Source organism: Sphaerodactylus townsendi, linkage group LG02 (genome assembly GCF_021028975.2).
Source record: "Sphaerodactylus townsendi isolate TG3544 linkage group LG02, MPM_Stown_v2.3, whole genome shotgun sequence".
Classification (NCBI taxonomy): Eukaryota; Metazoa; Chordata; class Lepidosauria; order Squamata; family Sphaerodactylidae; genus Sphaerodactylus; species Sphaerodactylus townsendi.
Genome location: NC_059426.1, coordinates 97,967,595 through 97,992,958, shown reverse-complemented (window position 1 = coordinate 97,992,958; position 25,364 = coordinate 97,967,595).

Here is a 25,364-nt window from a genome sequence, read left to right as displayed (position 1 = left end):
CGGCAATGTAGCAGTCCCAACAAAACAGATGTCAAATTTTAGAATCCAAGCCAAAACAACCTGGCAAGCCAGCACCAAGGCAGCCAGCTAGCCAGCAGAAGCTGCACCAAACATCTTCATCAGAGATGGTTGGTGTCCTTTCCTTACAGGAGACCTGAATGACATAGCACCAGAGGGAATCACAGAATGATTCCCCTCTTGGCTGGCCACCCCACCAGCCTCTCCCTGGTGATAATTCTTTAAACATTTCCTAATCCAGAATGTCAAGAAATGACCCAGGGCTTTATTTTGATTGATCCTAGCCCTACAATCTTGTGCTGTGTGAAATAGGAACCCTCCATCTTCTGGAAACGTTTCCAGCCCATGAAGGAATATGCTGACCAGCAGTTGCGGACACCACCAGAGCCATCTTCTGTAAGGGCAAAGGATAACATACTGTGTTTGAGAAGAGCAGAAGGGGATGTCTAAATGAGAAGAGATTGATATGGGATGCACCTCCACAACTTCCTCTTGTGCCACCTCCAGATTCTCCTTCACCTCCTCAGAAGCCCTGCTGGGTTCTGGATGAACCAGAGAAGGGGCACTCAGGCTCTCCTCTGGTTCCTTCAGCAGTCTCTTGAGCCTTGTGTGAACTCAAGAGCCCAAATATTCTTGTTTCCCAAATTCACCTAAAAGACAATTCAAAACTACTACTCCTGCTGAGCCACAACAGTTGAAGAAGAGACAGTCTGAGCAGCAGACCCCTGTCCAGTTGTGGCACTGACCTCAGGAACCTCCACAGGTGGCTGTCCAGTTGCAGCAGTAATAAAGAGAGCTTTTCAAGATCTCTTTATTGCACCAGCCCAGCAAAAAGATGTGGTGGTGGAAGGATGCTGTGGGACAGGCTGCCACACAGGTGGGGGAAAACCAGCCACAGCCTTCCTCTTCCCTCTGGCCTACTACTCTTCTGCTTAGCCATTACCCCAGAGCCTCACTCCATTTCTCCCCATTGCTATGGATTAGGGTTGGTCAATACTAAAAAAATTCGGTAAAATTCGGATTTGGGTATTTTGGGGCATAAAATGATTTGTATGCCTTCCGAACTGGAATCATAGCTGACCTCGGATATACCCGAAAATTCGGGTAAACCGAAAAATTCGGGTCCGTTTTATTATTTTTTTTTTAATTTTGGGTGTTTTATTAATTGTTTTGGCCTCTTGTAGGACGCAATTTTAGTTAGCGGCACTAAAAATTTCAGGATATCATTCGGAGATTGTCCTTGATGATATCTCCCAAGTTTCATGGCAGTTCATTCTAGGGGGGCAGCATTGACCCTCAAAAGGGTGCCCCATCCCCCCATTGTTTCCAATGGAAGTTTGGTGAGATGGGGGGCTAAGACACTTTTGAAGGTCCATAACGTTGGACCCCTGAACCAAACTCTTCACCAAACTTTGGGGAGTATCATATAGACAGTACATTTATGATACCCCGGAAATTTTGGGTGACAGTAGCTCTAAAACTGCACCTCCCTCACAGTCACTCCAAAACAAATTTCCCAGATTCTGTGTTCTGTAGTGGTTGGTTGGCTCCATTGCAGTTAATAGGAAATTTCTTTTCAGGGAGGGAGTTAGTGGAGTGCACATTTCTTGCAAACCTAATAAACTTTTTTCAGGGTGTAGCCAGGAGAGTCTTCATGACACCATCCAGGTTTGGTGACCAAGGTTTCACAGGGTTCCATGTTATGGGTAGGGTCCATCTCCCACTGCCCCCATAAGCAAAGTTCCTCAAACCTGGATGGTGTCATTCAAAGACTCCCCTGAAGATACCCTGAAAATTTTGTGACTGAACCATGATAAATGTGCACCCCACAGCCTTCCACCAGAAATGCCACATGTACAGCAATGCAGAAGTCACTGCAGAAAAAAGAACCTTGGGCAAATCTTTGGGGTGCTCTGTGGGCAACATTTTTAGGACATATCAGCATCAGGGGTGGCATTTCATCAGGAGACTGTCCTGATGACACTTCATGCTTGGTGCAGTTTGGTCTAGGGGCCAACAGCATGGACCTCAAAAAAAATGGTAGCCACCATCTCCTTAGCTGTCATTGGAAACAATGGGGGATAGAGGCCCCTTTGAGGGTCTGATAATCCTTTGGCTCTCCTGAACCAACAACTGCAATAAACTTAGTGTCATGAGGACAAGTCTCCTGATGATACCCTGAAATTTGGAGCCACTTAGCTTTAAAAAATCTCGGCTTTCATGTTTCACCGGGCTCCTGCACATGAAGCCTGCTGGAGTGAGTGGATGTGTGAACACACGAAACCAGCATTTTGTGTTAGTGACACTAAACTTTCAGGGTAACAACAGGAGACTGTCCTGATGATAGCCCCAAAGCTTTGCGAAAAGTTTGGTTCAGGGGAGTTAAAGCTATGGACTCCTCAAAGGTGTAGCCCCCATTCCTATCAGCCCCCCATTAAAACAATGGGGATAGTTGCACCCCTTTTGAGGGTCCATACCTGAACCAAACTGCACCAAACTTGGTGGGCAACATCAGGACAGTCACCTGAAGATACCCTGATAATTTGTTAATATATCTCAAATGTGTCCCTGTAGGTAATCTCTCATGAATTCTGTCTAAGATTCTTAGGCCTCAGAAAGTGACTTGAAGTTGTATTGTTAGCCAATGGGGAATTTTCTAGAGGGAGCTGTGAGGCACATTACTTTAGGTATGGTCAATAAAGCTAGGTCTTAGATGATTAACTATTGGGTTTGGGAATTTGCTCAGGCTTCAATTCTATGGGACCCAAAAAGGTAGGGCCCATCTCCCACTTCTGGAAGTAAAAGTTCCCCAAACTCTGGATGGTGCCAATCCAGAGACTCCTCCTGAAGATACCCTGGAAGGTTTTGTGGGTTTACCATGAAAAAATGTGTGACTCCACAGCCCTCAGAAATTCCTCTTATTGACAGCAATGCAGCTAAGTCCCACTGCAGAACAAAAGAATCTTGTGCCACTTCTAGGGTGCCTGCAGGTGCATTTGTAGGATGTATCGGTGGTCATTATACTAGTAGAATATCAGGAGACTGTCCTGATGATTCTCTCCAGGTTTGGTGTGCAGAATTAGGGGGCCAAAGGACCCTCAAAAAGGGTAGCCCTCATACTCCTTAGTCTCTATTGTTATAGAATAATGGGGATAGGGACATCACTTTTGGGGTCCAAAGCAACTTTGGCCCCCTTAACTAAAAATGCACTAGTCTTGAGGGTATCATCAGGACAGTCTCCTGATGATACCCTGAAAATTTGGTACTGATATGTTTAAAAATGTCTCCCCTGCAGGCCGAAATGTGAAAAAACACCAAAAAATAAAAACGCAATTCGGCTGGTAATCCGAATCCCATGGATTCGGATCTGTTAGGATTCGGACAGCTCAGATTCGGCCCCTGCTCTTCCGAATCCGTCCGAATCCGTGCAGATTCGGTAAAAATTCGGATTTGGACTGTCCGAATCTCCAACCCTACTATGGATCTTATTCACATGAAGAATTATTTATTTCATATGGGTCTTCCTGACCCCACACAGTAAATTATTGTAATTAACTTTTGCAAAAATGCAAAGTACCCCTTGTAATTACTCTTTGCAAAAATGTACCCACTCTGCTTTTTACTCTTAGAATTTGCCACTTCAAAATTGTATTTGCAATGATTATGGCATCATAGAGAATAACCCAATGAAAAAGTTGCCATCTTGCTCCATTTTGTTTCATTCACTAGGACAAAAAACTGCTTTCAGTACCATTAGAACAAGAGTTTTCCCCTATGTATAGCCTAGCATGCATTAACACTCCTTGACATTTCAAAGAAAATATTATTTAGGTCCCTATCAATTACCAAGAAGATGAAGAGATGAGATATAAAATATGTATTTTTCCAAAATATCAAGTAATTTTCATGGTAGATCATGTATTATGTGATGCGATTTCTGTGTCCATAGGACAAATACCTTTGAAAGTGTCACTCCTTCCTAAGACAACCATTTAGACCAGGGGTCCCTGTCATGATGCCTGTGGGCACAACACCACCTGCCAACAGGATCAAGTTCCAGATCACATTCAAAGTTCTGGCTTTGACCTTTAAGGCCATGAGCAGTCTCGAACCCGCACACCTGAGGGACCGCATCTCCCCATAGTGCCCCACCAGGTTCTTCTGCTCATCGGAGGGTCACCTATTAGTGGTCCCCAGCTGGCCTCTACAATCGCCAGGGCTTTAACAGCCCTAGCCCCCATTTGGTGGAACAGGCTTCCTAGAGAAGTTAGGGCCCTGCGGGACTTGCAGGAATTCCGCAGCTGGGGAGACTGTAAATATTCCATCTATTTCCTCAGCCTCTCATGGGTCTACTGGGAGGGGGTAGGTTTGTTGCCATCTGTTTTTATCTGTTTTATCTAGTTATATGGACCTTTTTATGAATTGATTTATATTGGTGTTATATTGTTGGTCCTCTTGTTGTACACTGCCGTGAGCACTTTGGGGGAGGGTGATTATAAATGCAAATAAATAAACAAATAAAAATAAACACCCAGGGGAGAATCTATGGAAAATTGCAACTATGGCAAGCACTGAAAACCTCTTTCCCGCACCCATCTCCCCTGCAACCTCGCCAGGACCATCATTAAACTGTACATGCCACTGCCAAAGACCCAGCCAGCCTGAATTAAACCACATTTTAAAGCTGAACTCAAGCTAGGCCCATGGACTTCAGAGGCAGAGTCCACAGTTTAAAGCTGGACCTGTCCAAAGTGGAGTGGAGTTCTTGGTGAGGAGGGGGCTGGGTGGCCTTCAAGTGCACTTGCTGCCCCACCCTAGATATGCCTCTGCCAACACCTTTCTTGACACCCCAAGTGAGTGGGACCAGGTGGGGCTGCTGCCCAGCAGCACTTCTGATTTGCTAATAAAGGTCTGGTTTCTTATGCAGATTAAAATAACACTTTTTCAGTAGTAGCTGCCACCATGGGGTTTGTTTTATTATCTCTCATCCCTGTTTCCCAGTTAATTATCTCTTTTCTTCCCTGTACTTGGGCTTCCTTTGTGTATGTGGCTCTGCCTCCTATGGAAGCCATTTTGTGTTTGATGCCTACCATGCTATGTTAGAATTCCAAAGGTTCAAATTAACTTACTATTTCAAAGGAACAGTCAGAATATTTGGAGTAGTAACTTTTTACCTAAATTAGTAGAACAGCTTTACTAACTTTGGCACTCAATATAGCTCAGCACATAGGGTTTGTCAGTTGACACCAGGTTACAAGTGAATTAATTTCCACTACCTCCAAGGATAAATCACCAGCACCAACATGTGAGAAGTCTTTTTAAAGGGACTAAAGCCATTGCTTCACTTCAGGCCTTAGATTACGGGTAGTCAGTTTTCGTACTTGGTGGTGAATTGATATTCCACTAGAGTCAGGTGATGAAAACTTAAGCAAGGTCAAAGGAAGAGCAGGAAACCTGCCTGATTTCTTCTTATACTCCCACTAGATATGTGACAAAGGTTCCTTTTCCATTCAGGCAGGCAGTATAAGATATATGAGGTTTATTGCCAACTTCAGATTGGGGAATCACTGGAGATTTAGTGGTGAATTCTGGGGAGGGAGGATGGGGTTTGGGAAGGGGAGAAACTTCAATAGGGCATAATGCCATGTAGTTCACATTCTAGAGTTGCCATTTTTTCCAGGGGAACTGATCGGTGTAGTTTGGAGATCATTGGTATTCTGGGAGATCTCTTCAGCCCTACCTGGAGGTTGGCAACCAAATTTGTGAGATCAGGAAGGCTTTTTGTTTGTTTGTTTTATTCAATTAATAGATTTTAAAGTATCTGCATTTTGACGTTTTCCATCCCTACCCCAGGCTGGTACTAGATTAATGAATATGTTTTATTTGCCAGGGCTCTAATTGAATATAAATGCAGGGATGTCTTGGGAAAACAGGGGCTATAGGAGTAATTTAAATTCTGTTACCTTCTAAGATGAGGCAAATGGCAAGGCAGGAGACGGCCCTCTCAGCTGTGGCGCCAGAACTCTGGAACTCCAGGGAGACATGTCTGTTCCTTTCAGTTGCTTTCTACTCTATTTGGTGTCCCTCCTTCCTGCCCAGTGTTCTAATAATTGTTTTTATGCTTCTGCATGTATTTCAATTCTGGTTTAATCCTTTTAATAGTGTTTTTGATGGACTTAATTGTTTTTATAATGTGATTTTATTATGTATGTTTTTAATTTGCTATCCATTATGGTAATACTTATGAGAATAGTAAGTTAGGGTACAAATTTTGGTAAACAAACCATAATTTTGAACGATATTTCCAACCCATAAATGCATTTGAAACTGAATACTTATTTTGCCAAACATGTATATGACATTGTTGAATCTGTAAAGATTACAGCCTGCATGGAACTGTATATGGCTTTCCATTCAATGAAGAGTTAAAGTCCAGAATACAAACAGCCAGAAAGAAACATAATATAGAATACAGAGAAGGAAGCGACACTCGAGATTGTATCAAATGCACTTAAGAGCAGGTTAGATCAGAGAGCCCATCGTGTTCCATGGTGCTGAATGTTTAATGTGAGTCTGAAACTTTGAAAGCATGAAGCAATCACAGCAAGCATCTACCTGGGGTCGAAGAGTCACCATTTACATTTTAGTTAGCAGTGGAGCCTCTGTATGGGTATATAACCACCACCAGTGGTGGGATTCAGCAGGTTCGCACCACTTCAGCCGAACCAGTTGTTAAAATGGTGCTTGTAAACAACCAGTTGTTAAATCATTTGAATCCCACCACTGACCACCACCTTGTTCTTCAGACCAAGGATCTGGGTTCTTCAATGTTATTCAGTTAATTGGTCATATTCCCCAATGCAATTCAGAGAAAAAACACACATCATGTTATTCCTTTTCCTTGAGAAAAAAGTGAGCATTTGGGACTTCCACTGAGTTTATTAACTATGGAATGACAATCAATACCACAGGGTAACAAAATTGCACTATTCCTCCTCATTGATTTCTGACTGGTATTATGGCATGAGCCAAGCACTCCTTGTTTCACAATATTTGTTCAGCTATGCATGTATTAGATTAAGCTGGGAATCTATGCTGATAATACTAGTATCTCAATTTTGGATTCACTTTTAAGGATTGCCAAAATAAGGTTACTCTCTCAAACTGCCTCTCCTCCAAGGAGCTCAGGGTAACTGACATGGCCTTCCTTTCTGCATTTTATCCTTACCAGAACCCTAGAATAGGTGAGCCTGAAAAAAAATGGCTGGCCTAATATCATTTAGTGAGCTTCTTGACAGGATAGGAATTTGAATTGGGTTTCTCCAGCCTGATATGCCAACCATATCCCAGGCTGTCTGTATAAACTCTAAGTGTTATTCATTAGTCTGCACAGCAGGCATGGAGACTTGCATGACTGATATCAATATTCTATGAATGCAAAAGGGAGGGGATATCCCAGGCAAGTTGCATTGATATTGTACATAATTTACATTGTATGGGTATTTTTGCCATGTAGCTTGAAGAGTATTGTGCCACATCTTGAAACCAAGGGACAAACTATACAAAACATTAGAGATGCCTTTTCTGCAGTGCAATCTGAACCAGCATTATATCCTTCTAATGCAATCTATTTCAGCATAATTCTGTTTAGGATTGCACTGTTGGTTTTATACCATCCCAATCTTGAGGGCTGCTGTAGCAGAGGCTGCTAGCCTCTGGTGCAATGGAGATGCTACTGGTCCATGCTCTATGGACAATCCACAGAGGAAAATAACATGTGGCCCTCCATGAAACATTGATGTCATAGAAACCCTGGCAGCACCCACCAATCAGGTGGCAGCAGCCTTCTGAGTGCCACACACAGGGACAGCCAATCACCACCTGCTTTTCCAACCACTATCCCTTGATGCTGCTTCCCCACCCCCCATAGATGACAAGCATCCACACAGCCCTCACAGGGGCACCCATGCAGTGGACATCCTGACTCAGCTCATAGGGAAAGGGCATCCCTGCTCCAAGCCACTCATTCTCTTCCTCTGAAAAAATAAACAAGACAGATGCCAGACTCATACCCACATCCCCATACCAAGACCAGCAGAATATAAATGAAACAATAAATATAGATGAAGGGGGGGAGATTAAAGGTATGTTAATTGGTGGGTGTGCAGGAGAGAAAGAAACAGGGAAAGGTTTCCAGGAAGAGATAAACCATTTGGGGAGGGGAATGTACTGCAGCCCCTGCAAGTCATTTCACAAATGGGCCCAGTCCAACAGCTTGCACCACCCAGCTGGGCAACAGTTTTCCCAGGGACAGTTTGCCAGGGGAGAGAAAACTGAAGACAAGGAAGCAGATAGAGGTAGGTTGGTTTTGGGGTGGAAAATATAAAAGAAAGCTGGGCCGTTTTTGCATGGCAAAATTGCACTCGGGTGGAACCAGGATCTCACATACCGGATCAATTTTGCCCCGGTTTGTACCTCCGCACAGATCCCCACTTCTGCCCCTGTACTGCTCCTATTGTTTCTACACAAGCAGGGTCTTTTTTCATTTGCCCTGCGATCTGTTCCATGCATGCATGGATAACCTCCATTTCCTGCATTCTGATTGGCTGCTGGTTGTGTCACACACATGGAGTCATTCTCCCTCATTCCCCCACTCACTTTCACAGAAAGAGAAACCATAGATTACAAGAGAAAAGGGAAGGGATGAAAAGAAGAGGAATGAATAGTAACATGCCTTTCCCAGGCAGGACAGGAGGAAAGCGTATGAGCGGGAGGTGGCAGCGACTACTCCTGCAGATTCCTCCTTGCCACATTCCAGCGAAAGGGAGATACTATTCCCCACACAAGGAAGAGATGGCATTCCCTCTCCATTACAGGGGGACATGACATTCCTCCACCAATGCAAGGCGGATGTGGCACCCCCTCCCACCCCATGAGGAGGAAAATGACATTCCTCCTTTAAGGGAGACATGGTATTCCCCTACCCTTGCAAGGTGAGATGGCACTTCCTCTGAGAGGGGAAAATGGCATTTCCTCCCTGGAATGAAGAGATGGAATTTCCTCTGTAATAGAGAGATTAAATCCCCCCCTCCTTGCAAGGGGGAGATTTGTCCACCCACAAGGAGAAGATAGCATTCCCTCCACTGTAGGGAAGTAAGATAACATTCCTTGCGAGCATAGATGGCATTCCCCAGATAGGAAATACACCCCCGGCAAGGGGTGAGATGGCATTCAATCTGTGAGGAATAAATGGCATTTCCTCTGTAAAGGAGAGATGGCTCCCCCCCCTGGTGTAGGTAGCATACCCCTACTGGTGGGGGATGGCATTTCATCCCTGGGAGTGGGGGGATGTTGGCATTCTGCCTCCACCTTGAGTTATGCAGTTTTTCCCCACTTTGCCAGCAAACCCTGAATTCCCTGCTGAAAGAACTTTTCCTGTCCCAGCACTGCAGCCCCTCTAACAAGTCAAGCCGCCGCTGCGGATCTTGCAATGGGCTGAGGGGCATGTCATCCTCTGCCCAGGGAAGGGCTGGGTCCTCTGGCTTCGAGTCAGTTTCTAAGACTTATGGTCTTGTGAAAACGTGGGACAGTCCTGTTCAAAAACAGGGAACGTTTTCTGAGATGTGGGCAACTGGCGTCGCTGGGCTGGGAGCAATGCAGAAGGAGGGAAGGAGGGCAAGTTGTCCCTGGCCTCAGCCAGCCCCTTCCCTGGTCTGGCCTTGGGAAGGGAAGGTGAGAGCTTGGGGCTGGCCAGGCACACTGCCTGCAGAGGGGCACCCAGCATGGCTGGGCTGGGAGCAACAGAGGAGGAGGGGAGGTGCAGAAAGTATTGGGAAGGCCAGAATGGTGAGGAGGGGAAAATACACTAGTTCTGCCCCGGCTCAGCTCCCGTGGTGTTTGCACGGCAGCGGGGGTCACACAGGGATATTTAAAAAGCACCATCTAGCTAGCTATTTTTGAAAGTCGCGGAGCAAAGGCAGTATCACAGGGTGATGCCGGGGCAACACTGAGGCAGACCCGCTGTCGCTCCCGGAGCCATGCAGAATTCTCGACTGCACAGAGATATTTCCTGTGCTCACACTGGTGCAATTTTGCCATGCACAAATGGCCCTGAAAAAGGGGAGAGACCATGGGAGCTTTTAGGGAAGGAGAAGAGGAAATGGTGAGATAAGAGAAAATGTGATGCACCCTGTGAGTCCTTGCAGGTCTCCCAATTATAATCAATAATTGATGTATGTCAAAAACACAGTAAACATGAAGTTTTAAAAACAGTTTTATGCACATACTCTGGATAGAATGGTATCTATTGGTGACCAGAGGCACTCAGGAATATCAGCTGGTGATCAGTAACCAGATCCATCACCCTGGCATTGTCCCATTCCACCTGTGTTACTGCAGGAAGGCTCAGTGCCAAGAGCTAAAATCAAGAACAGGTACAAGAGCTGCTTTTTAGAAAATGAAACAAACAAACAAAAAGGCTGTAAGGTAAAACTGATCACGTGGGCAACACTAAGTGAGTCAAATCATGAAGCACCCAAGAATGGTAGCCAAAAAGCTTGAGAAAATTAGCTGCTATGAAGATGGGTGGAAAAGCAGTTAAAGAAACAAGTAACTGGAGAGGTGCTGAATGCACAACACTGGTATGATGACAGGCAAAGCAGTATTGCTTACTGTCACCCTAGTGCTGACTGCAGACCTAACAAGGAATTGTATACAGGCTTTGTTCAGTAATGTTTTGAAAGCCTTGGATAGAAGGTTTTGAAAGCCATGGGTAGAAGGTTTTGAAAGCCTTGGATAAAATGCCTGGCAAATGTTTATATTTATTATTATATTAGCTTTTATTTATATCCTACTTTCCCCCCATAACTGGGACCCAAATCTATTACTCAAAATGGTGGGAGTATGTCCCTTTTAAATTGTGGAATTAGTTACAGCAGACTTTTGGCTTGGCAAAACGTTGGGTAAACTTGCATCTTTGTTGCCTATGTATACCAAAGTCAGCTTTTGCAAGAAATCCGCAGGAGACCAAAATAAGTTTAACAAATTTATTAAAGGAATAATAATAAAAATATAAGCACACAATAATCGAAGCAGCAGAACATACACACAGTCCTAGGACATAAGCAGTGTTGAGGGGAAAAGTTTAAGGGAACTGGGGATTTTTTAAGGATACTACTGTACCAGACCCTGAAGTGGCTTCGGATCTGTGAAGCAAAGTCCAGTGACATGCACTGAGCTCCAAGGATGCAGGATAGAAAGCAGATGGCAGCAACTGAATCCAAAGGTGGCTCAAAAGTACTGGGCCATAAACATTGGGCGAAGGGCTATTTTATAGAGAAGGTTGGGGCCTCTGGCCATGCTAACAAAGCTTAATCATCCTGGACAAAGGAGGCTCTTGCCATTCTGGGGACAGATAAGAGAAAGACATAAAACTTAAATATTGGGACATTAGTCTTATAGGTTGAGCACTTGGGTTAAGTGGCTACACTGGGAGTGCCCAAAAGGGGGAAAGTATCTGATTAAATTACAGCAGTAAAACAATGACAATGGAAATAAGGTGGTCTTTAGAGAGATAAGTCAGAGGAAGAACGTTGAGCGAACACATTAGCAAGTCTTTTGTCTTAGTAGGACAGGTAGTCTAGGACTAAAGATGGGGACACTTTCCAAGGCAGAAGCATTGTTTTCTCTTAATACCTTTAAAAAAGAAATGAGGCAGGTATTTTACAAAGCAGATATGGGCAAGGGGAAGTCCAGACAAGATCTTACTGTCCTTGTGGGTACACTATTTGATTGTTTGTTTGTTTATTAATTACTTAGACTTGATAAACCAACCACCCCCGAAGGACTCTGGGCAGTGTACAACACATGTTAAAACTATATAAAGCAAATAACTTAATTTTTACTATGTGAAATGTTGCTCTGGCCTGTTGTGTGTAATGTTGTTCTTGGCCTGTTGTACATCGCCCAGAGCCCTTCGGGAGTGGGCGGTTTAAAACCTAGTAAATAAATAAATAAATAAATAAATAAATAAATAAATACATACATACATACATACATACATACATACATACATACATACATACATACATGCATGCATGCATGCATGCATGCATACATACATACATACATACATTTACAAAATACAACTTACAGTTTAAAATCCAATATTATAAAACCCAATATTATAGAATATTTATGGCCCACCTGATATTTATAACATATAAATATAAATTTGTATTTATTATAACATATAAATATAAATATAAGAAATCAGATGTCAATTGGCCAGATCCCTAGGATCTAAAGTTGGTCTTTTTAAGCATGGGCAAACCACCACCTCCTTCAATCCATCCAGAAACACTCCTTGCTCAAGGCAACAGTTGATGATATTCAACAGATGGGGCTGCAGCTCTCCCTGGCAAGCTTGAATCAATCAAGAAGGGCACGGATCCAGATGACAGGTTATAGGTCTAACAGCAGCTAGGACTCTGTCAACATTGGCTTCGGCAAGCAGGGAAAACTGGTCCAAAACAGGACCCAAAGATGGCAGCAGAGCCTCCAGTTCACTTATTGTCTCAAATGTGGCAGGAAGGTTGTGGTGGAGCAATGTAACTTTTTCCGCAAAAAAAGCTCATAAAAGCCTCATAACTATGAGCCAATTGAGGATTTTTTAAAATCCCTCATTCAATGAGGACAAAGACCAAATTAGACAAAGCAATGATGTCGGGCGGGAGCTGGCGGATGTGAGAGAGGATGAAAAATATTCTCTTTTTGTCCTCTTTGTCACCACGTCATAGGCTTTCATAAACGTCCTATAAGGTGTTCACATAGCCTAGTCACGAAACTTCCTCCACATTCGTTCTAGACCAGGGATCTGTAAACTGTAGTTCTCCAGATGTTCATGGACTACAATTCCCATCAACCCCTGCCAGCATGGCCAAGTGTCAGGGCTGATGGGAATTGTAGTCCATAAACATCTGGAAAACCACAGTTTGCAGACCCATGCTCTAGACGTCTGAGCTCCCGTTTCATCTAGCGCAACTCCTCGGTATACCAAGGAGCCAGCTGAGCACGAGGGCACAGAGGACGTCCCAGATCTCTTCCTTCCTTCTGCAATTTTTCTCAGATCTTTCTCAAAATGAGCATAATGAAGGACACCAAAGATTATAGCACTAGTAGAGTTCTAGTGGTGTTATAATATTCTTTTGCAGTTAACTAGCAGAGTGCCTATTAAATCAGCAGAGGTGATGGTTTCAATAAAAATGATTTAAAATATGGTGCAAGTTTCAATACATTTTAGCAAAAATAAACAATAAAAGGAATGTCTTGAAAAAACAAATCATAAACAAATAATAAATATAATTTATTGTTTTTCATTGTGTTTCCACTTATGCTTATTTAGTGATTTTGTTGTATAATGTCTTCATCGTGTAAGCAACATTTGGGTTCTGGACATGTGACTGCAACAAACAAAACAATTGGCAACGGACAGTTATAAATTCCTTAGAGTCCAATGATGTTTGGACTTACAGAATGTAGAAGCAGTTTAAAAAAATAGCTTAGTTTTCACCATATTAAAAAATAACTTTCCAGATAAAGAAAAATGCTAGCTTATATTATGTGTTCTTAAAGTCATAAAATCTAACTGAAGTATTATAACTAAGATTATTTATCAAACAGAAATACGTTGGAATAAGGATGGCTTAAAGTCATTGAACACTGATGCAGAAAGTTGTTGCATCACCCACTGTTTACAATATATATTGGATAAGACACTATGACATAGAACACTTAGTTCTTTTTTGAAATACCCAGTGCCATAAGGTAATTTTTTTCTTTGACCCACTGAGCATAATTGCCATTGCCTGCTGTCATTGTTCTACTTGCAAATGTATAAAGTGTAGTTAATTTGAAATATGATGTTGTATAAAGATCTACCTGGTAGATTTCTTAATTCTGTTAAGATACATTGAATCAGAGCACCAATCCACTTAGTTAAGACACATAGATTTCTTAATTCTGTTAAGAAACATTGAATCAGAGCACCAGTCCACTTAGTACAATCCAAATTTTGAATAAGAGGTCATTCCTAGCTGTGCTACGTGTGCTTATGTTCCCTACCACTAAATAGGGAAATAAACAAAATGACCTGGAGGTCTTCTAGAAGCAAAACATGCTATGTTCTATTACTGAACTCTTTCATTTCATGTTACACTCATAAGAACATAAGAAAGAGCCTGCTGGATCAGACCAGAGTCCATCTAGTCCAGCATTCTACTACTCGCAGTGGCCCACCAGATACCTTTGGGAGCTCACATGCAGGGTATGAAAGCAATGGCCTTCTGCTGCTGCTGCTCCCAAGCACCTGGTCTGCTAAGGCATTTGCAATCTCAGATCAACGAGTATCAAAATTGGTAGCCATGGATCGACTTCTCCACCATAAATCTGTCCAAGCCCCTTTTAAAGCTATCCAGATTAGTGGCCATCACCACCTTCTGAGGCAGCATATTCCAAACACAAATCATGCGTTGCATGAAGTAACGTTTCCTTTTATTAGTCCTAATTCTTCCCCCCAGCATTTTCAATGGATGCCCCCTGGTTCTATTAACATTTTCTACCCCGTGCATAGTTTCATAGATTTCAATCATATCCCCCCTCAGACGTCTCCTCTCCAAACTAAGAGTCCCAAATGCTGCAGTCTCTCTTCATAAGGAAGGTGCTCCAGTCCCTCAATCATCTTCATTGCCTTTTTCTGCACTTTTTCTCTCTTCAATATCCTTTTTGAGATGTGGCAACCAGAACTGAACACAGTACTCCAAGTGCGGTCGCACCACGGCTTTATATAAGGGCATGACAATCTTTGCAGTTTTATTATCAATTCCTTTTCTAATTATCCCTTTTTTGCCCTTTTCACAGCTACCACAGCTGCCATTGCCTTTTTCACATCTGCCATGCATTGAGTTGACATTCCCATGGAACTATCAACTAAGACACCCAAATCCCCTTCCTGGTCTGTGACTGATAGCACTGACCCCTGTAGCGTGTATGTGGAGTTTGGATTTTTTGCCCCTATGTGCATCACTTTACATTTTGTTATATTGAACTGCATTTGCCAATTCTTAGCCCACTCACCTAATTTATCAAGGTCCGCTTGGAGCTCTTTGCAATCCTTTGTTGTTCTCACCACCCTACATAATTTGGTATCATCCACAAACTTGGTCACCATGCTACCCACCCCTACTTCCAGGTCATTTATGAATAGGTTAAAGAGCACTGGTCTTAAAACACATCCTTGGGGGACCCCACTTCCTACATTTCTCCATTGTGAGAACTTCCTATTTACACCCACCCTCTGCTTCCTGTTTCTCAACCAGTTTTTAATTTTTAACAGATACTTCTAAAGCTGACCATTATAGCGCGGCCGCGCCTTACCGCAGCCGCCATTGCGGGGGTGGGGCCCGAGGAGGGAGGCTGCTGCCCAGCCGCCAATGCAGCCGGTCGGCGGAAGGCTTCTGCGCATGCGCACCGGGTCAGGTGCATGCACGGTTGGCGGCAGCGACGTCGGCTGGCCTGTTGGGAGGGCCAGCCGAGTGGTCGTCGCTGTGACTGGCGGCTCTCGCGTCAGGAGAGAGCGCGTCAGTCAAGGGGGCGGGGCAGAGCCTTTAAAAGGCCCTGCCTCGAGGCCAGGCCCCATTCGGAGCCTGGCAAGAAGACGGTTTTGACGGTTTGGTGATCGCTTCTGGCAGCAGGTGGGGCGAGGGGACTGGCTCGGCCTCGCCTCAGACAACAGCAGGGCCTCTTCAAAGGCCTGAAGGGAGTCGATGAGAAGGCTGGGGGGATCTCACAAACAGCGGCTGTGCGGTATCTGGTGAAATCAAGAACACATACACCCTTGCCATTCACAGCGCCCTTGGATGGGTTCTCAGTGGTTAGAGACCGCTGATGGGAAACCCCCCCCCCACATTTAAAGGGTTGTTTGGAAGGGGAGGTAAAGGGTGCTGTTCCCCCCCTCTTTTTGCTTTGCTGCCATAAGGAGGGCACATGACCCAAGGCCCCTTCAGGAGTCACACAGAAGCCAACTGAGAAAGGCTTCTTATGGGAAGAAAACTCCAGGGGATTGTCTTCATGGCTTCAAGGCTTGGCAAGTAGGCAATTTTACAGAGCCAGCGGGGTTCAGGGGTTAAGGTGTGGGCCTTGAGAGATGGTGGGGAGATCTTGGTCCATGCTCACCATCACCCATGATCCTGAGTAAGGTGTGGGGAACTGTATCCTTCCCCTGGCTGCTTCAAGCCGGTTTTGGGGCCATTCACAGCGCCCTCAGAATTCTTTGGCCTACATACACTTCTCTCAGGGCCTTTGGCCTAGTTTGGCTATATAAAAGGGTTTCGCGCAATTTATTTTTAACCACACGAGGGCACTTAGGTTCCTAAGTCCCAGAAAGTAAAGGGAAAGTATTCATGCTTATGCACCTTTTCAATTTGGCCAGACGGTGGCATCAGGGAGCAACAAAAAATTATACAACCAGGCAGTTATATATTTTTTTTTTTGGCCAGACGGTGGCATCGGGGAGCAGTAAACAAATTATAAAACCATGCAGCTTGGCTAATGGGGTAAGTGGTTTGGTTAGTGGGGCTTCTTGAACTAGACTGACCTTTTGTTTCACAACCCGCCCCCTCTTCTCATCCTGTTCAGCTGGCTGAGGTGGTGAATAGCACCCATTTAGCAAGACATACACTACTGGGTCATCATGGCATCCAGGAAGGGAATTAAGAGGAAGGCAGTTAGCCAAGCAAACAAAGGGCCTAAGAAGAACGCTAAGCCCTCAGGGAAGAAACGGGCAAGGCCATCAAAACCTGTTTCTTCTAAGAGGCCCTCAGATACACGGGGACAGGGTAGGCAGGCCTCACCCTGGCTTTCCACTCGCTCCCGCCCAGCGGCCAGCAGGGGGGATACACAAGGCACTACAGCACCCATGGGGCACGCATTAGTACCCTCTACATCTCAGGGGACGGACAGGGCAGCCCCGCTTCCAGGCATTTCTGAGTTGAGTGCCCAGATCTTTAACGATTTGGCAAGTACTTTTGCTTCGTTGGCCAACAGCTCTGCGGCCAGTGGAGACGCTGCCTCATTTGAGGCCACAGCCGCACCCCCTGTTCAGCCAGCTAGGGAGGCAGGAAGAAGAGGTTTCTTCTGGGAGGAAGATGAGGGATGAGGAATCCAGTTCTTCGTCGATCGAAGAGGCAAGGGAGACTAGCGTCAACCGGGGCAAGAAGACAACACGTAAGGGATCCTGGCGGCACTAGAAAAAAAAAAAAAAACATGGTTCAAAGGCCCGAGCGCCGATCCTCCAGACACCGTTCCTCCTCCTCCTCTTCATCTAGTGAGTATTCATCGGATGAAAGATTCCCCCAGGGAGATGGCACATTCTGGGAAAGATGAAACAGCTATTCCTGCACTCCCACCTGGTTTTGGCGAGCGTAGGAATCGCAGCTTGGGTTTTCTGCAAGGGAAGACACCCCCCCCCCTTTCAGTTAGTGGGACCAAGGTTGCCGAGCACCCTCCGGGCAGGCATGCTTACCGAAGAAGAATTGAAGGATAGGGCCCTCAACGGGTATTTTGTAGATGTTTTCAAATTTGTTCGCCTGGGGTCATCGAAAGCAGTCACAGGGTCCTCCTCATCAAACACAAAAGCCAAGAAGGTCGACAGGAGTTTCGACAACTGGCTCCTGGGCTTTGGAGAGTATATGACCCTGATCATGGCAGCTTACCCCCTTAGGGCTTGGCACGTGGCGGCTCACCATTGCAACGTGTTGAGAGCTCGCCTGATAGCAGGGGACTCAGCGGCCATCGGAAATGATGAGGAGTTCTGTAGGAGGCAGCCTCCAGCTGCAGTGAGACCAGGTGGGACAAACTGAACCAAGAGGCATGGACCATGTTTGTGCAGCCCTTCGCTCGGTCCCAAACACCGTCGTTTAAGAAAGACCCAATTATCGGGGCGACAGACCCCCCTTAGTTTGTCGGGAGTTTAATATGGGGAGATGTAATAGGTCAAAATGTCGTTTTGAGCATGCATGCGAGATTTGTTTCGGTACCCATGCCAAGACAGCGTGCACCAGGGGCAAAAAAGTCAATGCCCTTTCGAGGAGCCCGACCCTGGCGAATTCATTGTCCAGAGGCGGAGGGTCGGGCGCTGCTCACTCCAGCTGCCGCCTCATAAGGTAGGAAAAGCTTAACAGTTGGAATACACTAGCCTGCTCCCCCATTAATAATCAGGCACTACAACTTTTGTTAAAGACCTACCCCAACCAGCCCGCAGCCAAACTTCTTTGGGAAGGATTTGCCCAAGGTTTCCGCATCCCCTACACTGGCCCCCGAGTGGCGATGGATTGCAGAAACCTTAAATCTGCCCGGGACATGCCCCTGGTGGTTGAGGCCAAATTGGCAAAGGAGGTAGCAGCTGGCCGCATGGCCGGCCCCTTTTCTCCCCCTCCCCTTGCCAACCTTAGGGTTTCCCCCCTAGGGGTAGTGCCAAAGAAAGCGCCTGGGGAGTTTTACTTATACGCCCATTTATCCCATCCGGAGGGCTCTTCCGTCAACGATTGCATCGACCGTGAGCTCAATCTGTTCGATATGCATCATTTGAGCAAGCCGTTAACTTAATTAAATCATGCGGGCCCGGGGCACTTTTAGCCAAGTGTGACATCCAGTCCGCTTTCAGGCTACTCCCTATACATCCTGAAGATTTTTTTTTTTTACTGGGCATCAAGTTTAAAGGGCAATGGTTTATTGATAAAGCCATGCCCATGGGATGCTCCATTGCATGTGCCGTTTTTGAGGCCTTCAGCACCTTCCTAGAATGGGTAGCTAAAGGTAGATCAGCCAGTCCCCACATAACTCATTACTTAGATGACTTTCTTTTGTGGGACAGGCTGGCGCACAGCAATGTGAGCACAGACTTAAATGCTTCCAGACTTTAGCTCTTGAGGAACTGGGTGTCCGCTGGCCCCAGAAAAGACCGAAAGACCGTCACAGTCATTGACCTACCTGGGGATATTGTTAGACACCAAAAAAGGCACATCTAGCCTCCCACTAGACAAGCTGTCAGCAATTAGAGAATTAATCTCTACCTTAGCTGCAAAAACCAAATGTAAGCTGAAAGAGATCCAGAAGCTGCAGGGCATTTAAATTTAAACGTCGGGTAGTTTCCCCCGGCAGACCATTTTGCTTCGCTTATCACGGAAGGCCACCCGGGGAGTTTCCGCCTCCCACCGCACATCAGGCTGACCGGGGACATCAAGGAGGACCTGGGGGTTTGGCAGGAATTTCTAAGTAACTTTAATGGGACTTCCCTTTGGTAGGAGCATTATAACACCAGGAACTGCTCTACGGAGTCCACTCTGATGCCTCGGGAAGTTTAGGCTTTGGGGTTTTCTTTAAAGGACAGTTGTGTGCCCAGCTTTGGCCCCAGGATTGGGTGGACAGCGGTCTGGGCAGAGACTTGACCTTCTTAGAGTTCTTTCCGATATTAGTGGCTCTACACCTTTGGCGGAGGCAGTTCTCTAACTGCAAGGTGGTCTTTTGGTGCGACAACCAAGCGGTGGTCAGAGTAATTAATCGGCAATCTTGTCGCTCTGAGCGGGTTATGTGTTTGGTTAGACGGTTTGTAATGATATCTTTGGTCAATAACATCTCTTTTCTGGCTCAGCACATCCCAGGTGTGTACAACGTCATCGCGGATGCCCTCTCCAGGATGCAGATGGAGAGGTTTCGGCAACTGGCACCTACAGCATCCTTGGTTCCGGAACCTTTTCCACAGGAGCTTTGGGCCCTTGGGGAGAGCGCTGATGCGGCGGAAGCGAGAGTACTAAGTTCGGCTGGCACCAACAACTTTCGGCGGGCTTATCAGGGAGCCCTCCAGGCTTTCTTTAGATTTCAGGAGGCTCCAGAAGGGCCAGGCAGGCCCTACAGTCAGTGAAACTTTCCCTTTTGGCTTATCTCGCCCATCTCGTGTGAAATGGGGCGTTCCCCCACAACTATATCGTTCTCATTTTGGCAGCAGTATCTTTTTTATTGCAAAGCCTCTGGCATCCCAGACACCACAGGGACCTTTTTTTGGTCCGGCGAGGCCATAAAAGGGTGGTCGCGGATGACCCCTAAGGTCAAGGAACCGTGGCTGCCTATTTCTCCTGAAACTGCTCGTAAACATCTTTTGACCCTCCCTCCACATTTGTTCATCTCGCGAGATCAGTCTTTTTAGGGCAGCCTTTAGCTTGGCCTTTTTTTTGGGAACCTTCATGGCGGAGAGATTGTCTCTCCTTCATACTGGGTTGACTGTGGTGACAGGCCCCTACAGGTGAGTGATGTCCAGGTGTGTGGCCAGACCCTGATGGTCAGGTTCTGGCGTTCCCAAAACAGATCAGCTTCTTAGCAAAGAGCACGTGCACATTTCCATGCAGGCCTCCGCAACGGCGGGCCCTTGTCCGGTTAAGGACATGGCTGCCTATTCGAACGATAAGCCCACGTAAACAGGGTCCCTTCTTTTTTACACGCCAGATGAGCTCTTGCCTCTCGCGCTATCAATTGGCAGCAATTTTACGGCTTTGCCTCTCAGCCATACATCTCCCGGTAGCATCCTATGGCTTGCATTCGTTTAGAATTGGGGCGGCTTCCACGGTATCTGGCCTAGGGGCCCCAGTCAGCAGGATAATGGAAGTTGGCAGATGGCGTTCTCAAGGCCTACAGAACCTTCATTAGGCCATTTCCCCAACATTAAGGCAAGTTTTTCAAGTTTAGCGGTAATTTTGATTGTTGTTAGTTCTTACAGGTTCTCGGAGAGTGGTTTGGCTTATGGGCCACAGCATCGTGTTTTGGGCCGGCAGACATGCAGCAGCTTCCAGTTGGGGGCGGAATTTGGGCCTACATCAGCAGCTGAGGCTACTCTGGCTTGGGAAAAGAGGCATGCGTTGGCGCGACCTTTTACCCCCTCTACAGAGCAAGTTGAAGTCCTTTGACCCTCCTCACGCGTTGGTGATCCAGCTGGGAGAAAATGACATCCCCGCTACGAAGAGCGTAGAGCTGCTGCAAGCCATATTAGTGGACTTGGACTCCATTCACCGTCTGTTACCCAACGCGGCGATATTCTGGTAGCACATCTGTTACAGAGGCGCTATTTGGAGCGGAACAACAGATCCTCGTCGGGTGAATGGAGCCAGATCAAGAATTTGCCGGACTGCGTGCGTTTTGTTGGCGGTTTTGGGGGGCGGGGAGTTCCGCATTGGGACATTTTCTAGTAAAGTAGTGGATCTGTACAGGCAAGGCGGGGTGCGTTTGTCACCAAAGGGTGCGGGTGTGGCTGCATAGCATAAGAACAGTGCTGCGTGATTGGCTGAAGGCTTAGGAGGTGATGGGGCGGGAGCAGGGGAAGGGGTTTCCTTCCGTCCTTGCTCTGTGGCCGAGGGTTGCGCGTATGGGGGATGATCTGATGGAAAGAGGGAGCTGGGGGAGCTCCTGTTTTGGCACACCTCCTTAAGAGGTGGGGGGTGGAGCAAGCTCAAGGAAGGGACACCCCATACGGGGCTGAGAAGCTTGCGCCCTTAAGCGCTGAAGTTGGATGGGGCCTCCAGTCATGGGCATTTCGCCCGGACTGGACGCATTGTCTCACTCCAATCTTTCGACTGTATTATTCCTCCAGAACCGGGCTGAGGAATCCCGAGTTTGTTCTGGGGGTCAGCACTTGTGCTGCCCAGAGGCTTGGATCACCCCCCATGCTGCGCCATCTATATTTCCTATGCTTTCTGTTAATAAAGTTCTTTGGCTATGGCCATTTACTTATCCACTTTAAAATTGTGTCGGTAGTTTCTTTGGGGGAAGCATGACCGAACGGGAGGGCCACCAATCCACCCGCAATGTCCTCTAACACTGATCAGTCATCCATATTAGAGCCCATTAGAGCAAAATGATCTACCTAGTCCATATGCAGAAGGGAAAGAATTTACTATAGCAATTCACTGACAACAACAATCTGAGGAAACCTACCGGAACCGTCTCAATTTCCACTTTACTGATCACAACCTGGCCTCTGATGCCGCTAATAGTCATCCTTCTGATTTAGACTTTGAACCAGAACCATCTGTATTGGAAGTATCTCACTTCTCCCTATCCCACTATTTTCACTTTCCCTTCTGTAAAAAGTAAAACATTAAAAAGTATGTTTTTGAAAGGACTTTCAAGAAAAGTGGAAAGAGTAATACTTATTCCAAAAAAAGGAAAGAAAGGAATGTTGAATTGAGAAGGATATTAGTGAAACACTGCATATAAATTCTCAATAACCTTAATGATACATTAAATTGAAAACAGGTTTAAATAAAAGTTTGGATTTATACTCCACCTTTCTCTCCTTCAGGGAGTCTCAAAGCAGCTTACAAACTCCTTCCCCTTGTCTTCCCACAACAGAAACCTTGTGAAGTAGGTGGGGTTGAGAGAGTTCCAAGAGAACTGTGACTAGCCCAAGTTCACCCAGCAGGGTTCATGAGAAGGAGCGGGGAAACAAATCCAGTTCACCAGATCAGAGTCTGCCACTTATATGGAGAAGTGGGGAATCAAATTAGGTTCTCCAGATTAGAGTCCACCGCTTTTTACCGCTACACCATCTTGGAAGTAAAAAAACATATGTGTCCCAATTGTGCAGTGGAGGCCAACCGGGCCCAGTTACAGGGTTTAAGTGGATAAACTGGACAGACATGCTAGAAGTAGACAAACATTTAATCACATTATGAAAGACAATAATATGTCTGCTCAATATATCAGCTCTGGATGACTTGGCTTCTGTGAGAAATTTTTAATTATGTGACAAATTTGTAATAGTAACCATCTATTAGTATTTTTTTACCTATTTTGAATGTTTTAGCATTGTTCAACATCATTGTCAGGTTAATCAGATATTACATATGGATTTTATTATTTTTATTAGATTGTTATGATATACATCATTTTATGGTTGCTATGAATCATTTTACATAGTTAATAATAACCAAGATTAGTAATTGTTTATTGATTTTCAGATAGTGTTATATGCATATTTTTATCTTTCACTCAGTCTTTAGAACTATTTTGATTCTGTTTTCATTTTTCTGTTCTATTTATTCATATATGCAAAAATAATGCAAAAAAAATCTACTTCACATACCTAAAGTTAACAGTGGACCTGGGGTAGTAACATAACAGGAATGTGTGGGTGGTGAGGTGGGTCATGACTCACAAGCCTGAAAGACTTGTTATTGGCAAAGAGGTATAAAACAAGAGGTATAAAACAAGAGGTATAAAACAAGAGAAAGGCCTGGATCAGGGGTTATGACAGGAAAGTATATTAGAAGGCAGTAACTAATAAAAAACATGTCAAATCATTAATAGGAACACTGCAAAATGCGTGCAAAGTACAAAAAAATTACATCTGTAGTGATTAGTAATTCAGTCTAGGAACTAGAAGATTCAGGCTTGAAGTTCAACTCCACTCCGCTATGGCACCTCACTGTAAGAATGAAAAAATGTCATTATGATATAATGGACAGAGTGGGATCTGAGAGATCTTGGTTCAAATCTCCAATCAGTAATGAAACTCATAGAAAGGCCTTGGGTCAGTCATTCACTGTCAGCCTAACCTACCTCATAAATTTGTTTCCTTGATAAAATAAAGGAGGGGAGACTGTTGTATGTTGCTTTGGGTGCTCATTGGGGAGGAAAGCTGATTTAAATGTCCAAATAAAGAAGAATGTGGAGGAGCTATAAAGAAAAGCTCTATCCAATTGTTGAGCCAGAAATGGGGTTGTCAGGCACAACATGAAAGCTAACAGGAGACTGGAGGTAAGGGCATGGAGTAGCCATCATCAACCAAATCCAAATCATTTATTTATGGTCATCGACCAGAACAGCAATAACAGAATTACACAATTCAGCAATAATGAATCACGAATCAAGATAGTACATAGTACAAAATATATAGTCAATATTGCTGACTGAGGGGATGTTCGCAGGAATTAAATAATTTATATGACTTATGTTTAAAATCCCGTTACACCTAAATTGCGGTACAATGGATAAAAATACAAAGATTGGAACAGTGATTAAAAAATAGGTATAAAAGGCTCCTACAGTATTGCAAAAAGGAAGCCAATAAGGACTGGCTAAAAAACTGGACTTCCAGCCAAGGCTAAAAAAACTGGACTTCTGGCCAAGTCTGGCTAAAAAACTGGACTTCCGGCCAAGTCGTCTAAAAATTGAACTGATCTAATCTTCCCTTCCCTTGACAATTCGACCACAGGATATCTCTTTTTGTCTTTGCAGATGAGTGCACAGAAACGTGCCGTTTCCTGTGTGGTTTTCTGGTTTCTGCCCAACAATATGTAGTCCAGTAAATCTTTGTGATTTAGGCCGGTTTAAGGCACACAGGACAGGACTAAGGATTTCCTTTCAGGGCTGTTCGTACATCGAGCATCTAAAAAACACGTGATCAGTACTGTCAATTTCACCTAGAGGGCAGGGGCAAAGCCTTTTTTCGTAAAGAACTTCCTTATATTTTCCCTCTAGCAGTAATGAGGGAAGAGAGTTGCATCTGGTCAATGTAAAAGATCTTCTCGAGTTGCTGTTTTCCCAAAAGAACAGATATGGTGCTGTACTAACTTGTCATCTTAAATGTTCTGGTGCAAGGAATTTAGGGCACTTCTGTAGGTCTGTTTGTCTCCCTATGTCAGATATTTTTTGTCTGACTAGTATACGGGCCCTTTCAGCTCCTGTGGCTCTAAGAGTTTCTACTGAAAATCCCATCTGCTGTATGGAAGTTTGAACCGACTTGTGCCAGCTGGACTGAAAATTATCCTGGAAGATCAGGGGAAGAAGACCTTGGGGACTATAAAAGCAGCCAAGCCATTTTGTGATTGATAATAAACAAATTCAATTTTTAACATCCCAGTTTCGAGTCTTATCCATGAGTTGGAGATGTTTTTTGGAACTTGTATCACGGATCTTAGAAACTTGGATTGTACTCTTTCTAGCAGAGCAAAAGATGAGGAGAGAGATCCTAGAAAGGAGCCGTAGACTAAGTTCGGGATTATTTTTGCTTTAAACAGTTTTATCGCTGCTGGAATGTAGGAACCTCCTCTTGTATAAAAATTTTTTAGAATGCTATTTGCGGACCTCTCGCTGGCATTAGCCATTTGAGTATGATGGATAGATTTGGAGCCCGAGGCCTGCAGTACCACCCCTAAATATTTGTAACTGCGAACCTGTTTGATCTTGTTTCCTGCTAACTGCCACTTTCTAGATCTGGGGCAATTTCCAAAAACAAGAATCTT